Genomic DNA, 4370 nt, shown 5'->3' with positions numbered 1-4370 from the left:
GGCTTTTTGGGATCTCTTTCTCAGGGGGGATCGGTGGATTCTCTCCATTTCTATTTTGCCCTCTGTTTCTAGAATATCAGGGCAATTTTCCCGTAGTAATTCTTTGAAAATGATGTCAAGGCTCTTTTCCTGATCATGACTTTCAGGTATTCCAATAATTTTTAAATTATTTTTCCTAAGTCTGTTTTCCATATCAATTGTTTTTTCAATGAGATATTTCACATTTTCTTCTAATTTTTGATTTTTTTGGTTTTGAAGTATTGATTCCTGATTTCTGGTAAATTCATCAATCTCCTTGAATTCTATTCTTTGTCTGAAGGATTTGTTCTCCTCAGAGAGTTTTCTTATCTCTTTTTCCATCTGACCAATTTTGCTTTTTAAGGCATTCTTCTCCTCAATAACTTTTTTTTTTAGTTTTTGCAAGGCAATGGGGTTAAGTGGCTTGCCCAAGGCCACACAGCTAGCTAATTAGTAAGTGTCTGAGACTGGATTTGAACCCAGGTACTCCTGACTCCAGGGCCGGTGCTCTATCCACTACGCCACCTAGCCACCCCCCTCAATAACTTTTTGAACTGTTTTATCCATTTGACCTAAGCTGGTTTTTAGCATGCTATTTTCTTCAGGATTTTTTTGGATTTCCTTGACTAAGCTGCTGACTTCATTTTCATGTTTTTCCTGCATCTCTCTCCTTTCTTTTCCCAGTTTTTCTTCTAACTCCCTCATTTGATTTTCAAAGTCTTTTTTGAGTTCTGTCATAGCCTGAGCCCAATTTCTGTTTTTCTTGGAGTCTTTAGATTCAGGAGCTTGTGTTTCCTCATCTTCAGACTGAGTATTTTGATCCTTTTTGGGCTCATTTGCAGAATATTTTTCAATGGTATTCCTCTTTTTTCTCTGCTTGCTCATTTTCCCAGCCTAAACCTGGTTTTGGGGTGCTTCCTGAGCTTTTGGGGCACTCCCACAAGGGTCTCAGTGTGTGAGGCTCTGTCCTCCTCCTGGTCTGTGAATGACCATATGCGCCCTCCTTTGCCATGAGGCTGAGGTGAGGGTGCCCTGCTGTTCTATGGGGGGGCCTAGACTGCGATCAGGATCTGAATGTGGTAAGAGTCCCAGAGTCCTGTTCCAGGGGCAGAGGACAGAGCTCTTCAGTCTCTCTTCACTCCCCTCCTTAGGTTCAATGGGCTCATTTCCTGGGGCCTCCTGCTTATGGGCTCCACCTGCTTCTGCTTCCTGGATCTGGGCTGCCAAAAGACTGTGTGCCCTGATGGCTGGGCTCCACGAGCTCGCTCTGGCAGAGGTCCCCCCGGTGTCTCCCGACTTTGTGCGCAGTGTTCCCTGGGGTGTAGCTCAGGAGACTCCCCCGCTGCTGTGAGCTGCACCTCCCAGTGCCCTGGGGCTGCCTCCGGGAGGCTGAAGTTCTTTCACTCTGGTGTGCCACTGCTCTGGCGGGCACCCCTCCAGTGGGCTGTCCCTCTGACCCCGGGGAGCAGAGCCTTTCTGCTCTTTTCCAGGTTACCTTGAGTAGGAGAACAGCCTCACTGGGTCCCTCTGTGGGATTTTTCTCTCGAAAATTTAGTTAGAGTCTTTAGCTTATGAGTTTTATGAGAGAGTGCCTAAGACATGATCCTTTCTTGTAGCTATCTTGCCTCCGCCCCCCAGTCTATTCATTCTTTAAAAAAATTTTTTTTATTAAGAAATCTTAATAAATGGCACATATCTCTCAAGGGGAAAGGGGCACTGAAATCTAGAACTGCTAGATGCTATATGAACTTTGTTGTGGGTTTTTTTTGCAAGGCAAGTGGCTTGCCCAAGGCCATACAGCTAGGTAATTATTAAGTATCTGAGGTCAGATTTGAATTTAGGTGCTCCTGACTCCAGGGCCAGTGCTCTGTCCACTGCGCCACCTGTTGGGTTTTTTTAAGAAATATTTTATTTATTTTTGAATTTTACAATTTTCCCCCTACTCTTACTTCCCTTCCCCCCACCCTACACAGAAGGCAGTCAGTTAATCTTTATATTGTTTCCATGGTATACATTGATCTAAGTTGAATGTGATGAGAGAAAAATCATATCCTTAAGGAAGAAAAATAAAGTATAAGAGAGAGCAAAATTACATATTTTTTTTAAAAAATTAAAGGTAGTAGTTTTCGGTCTTTGTTCAAACTCTACAGTTCTTTCTCTGGATACAAATGGTATTTTCCATCACAAATACATCCAAATTGTTCCTGATTGTTGCACTGATGAAATGAGCAAGCAACCATTAAGACTGATCATCACCCCCATGTTGCTGTTAGGGTGGACAATATTCTTCTGGTTCTGCTCATCTCATTCATACAAATCCTTCCAGGCTTCCCTGAATTCCCATCCTTCCTGGTTTCTAATAGAACAATAGTGTTCCATGACATACATATACCACAGTTTAAACTATTACCCAACCAAAGGACATTCACTTAATTTCCAATGCCTTGCCACCACAAACAGGGCTGCTATGAATATTTTTCCAGAAGTGATGTTTTTACCCTTTTTCATAATCTCTTAAGGGTATAGACCCAGTAGTAGTATTGCTGGATCAAAGGGTATACACATTTTTGTTGCCCTTTGGGCACAATTCCAAACTGCTCTCCAGAAAGGTTGGATGAGTTCACAGATCCACCAACAATGTATTAGTGTCCCAGATTTCACATCCCTTCCATCATTGACCATTGTCCTTTCTGAGCATATTGACCAGTTTGAGAGGTGTCAGGTGGTACCTCAGAGATGCTTTAATTTGCATTTCTCTAAGTGGTGATTTAGAGCAATTTTTTATATGACTATGGATAGCTTTGATTTCTTCATCTGTGAATTGCCTTTGCATATCCTTTGACTATTTGTCAATTCAGGTTTGGTTTTTTAAAAATTTGACTCAGTTTTCTGTATATTTTAGAGATGAGTCCTTTGTCAGAAATACTAGTTGCAAAAATTGTTTCCCAATTTACTACATTTCTTTTGATCTTGGTTACAGTGGTTTTGTCGCAAAAGCCTTTTAATTTAATGTAATGAGAATTATCTAGTTTGATTTTAATGATATTCTCCATCTCTTCCTTGGTCATAAACTACTTCCCTTTCCATAGATCTGACAGGTTAACTGTTCCTTGATTTGCTAGTTTTCTTATAATATTTTTTTATGTCTAAATCCTGTATCCATTTTGATCTTATCTTGGTACAGCATGTGAGTTGTTGGTCTAATCCAAGTTTCTGTCATAATAACTTTCAAGTTTCCCAACAGTTTTTATCCCAAAAGCTGGACTTTTTGGGTTTATCAAACAGCAGCTTATTATAATAATTTCCTGCTATTGCATCTAATCTATTCTACTGATCTACACCTCTATTTCTTAGCCAATACCAGATAGTTTTGATGGACTGATGCTTTATAATGTAATTTTAGATCTGTTAGGGCTAAGTTACCTTCTTTTGCACTTTTTTTCATTAAATCCCTGGATAGTCTTGACTTTTTATTTCTCCATATGAATTCACTTACAATTTTTTCTAACTCATTAAGGTAATTTTTTTTGGAATTTTGATTGATAGGGCATTGAATAGGTAGTTTAATTTTGATAGAATTGTCATTTTTATTATATTAGTTTGACCTATCCATGAGCAGTTGATATTTGCCCAGTTTTTAAAATCTGATTTTATTTGTGTCAGAAATGTTTTGTAATTGTTTTCAAAAACAATTACAATTTCTGAGTCTGCCTTGGCAGGTAGACTCCCAGATATTTTATATTGTCTGAAGTTACTTTGAATGGGATTTTTCTTTTTCTTTCTAGTTCTTTATGCTGCATCTTGCTAGTCATATGTAGAAATGTTGAGAATTTATGAGGGCTTATTTTATATCCTGTGACTTTGCTAAAGTTGCTAATTATTTCTGGTAGTTTTTTCGATGATTTTTCGGGATTCTCTAGGTATACCATCATGTCATCTGCAAAGAGTGAGAGTTTTGTCTCTTCCTTCCCAATTCTACTTCCCTCAATTTCTTTTTCTTCTCCTATTGCTGAGGCTAACATTTCTAATATGATATGCAATAGTAGTGGTGATAATGGGCACCCTTGTTTCATCCCAGATCTTATTGGGAATTCCTTTAGCCTATCCCATTGCATATAATGCTTGTTGATATTTTCAGATAGATACTTCTTATTATTCCTAAGGAACAATTCATTTATTTATATGCTCTCCAGTGTTTTTAGTAGGGATGGGTGCTGCATTTTGTCAAAAGCCTTTTCAGCATCTATTGATATAATCATGATTTCTGATATGTTTGTGATTGATGTAATTAATTATAGTAACAGTTTTCCTAATATTGAACCAACCCTGCATACCTGGGATAAATCCTACTT

This window comes from Macrotis lagotis, chromosome 7 (genome assembly GCF_037893015.1).
Source record: "Macrotis lagotis isolate mMagLag1 chromosome 7, bilby.v1.9.chrom.fasta, whole genome shotgun sequence".
Taxonomy (NCBI): domain Eukaryota; kingdom Metazoa; phylum Chordata; class Mammalia; order Peramelemorphia; family Peramelidae; genus Macrotis; species Macrotis lagotis.
The sequence above is the reverse complement of the archived record's forward strand: the minus strand, read 5'-3'. Positions refer to the sequence as shown.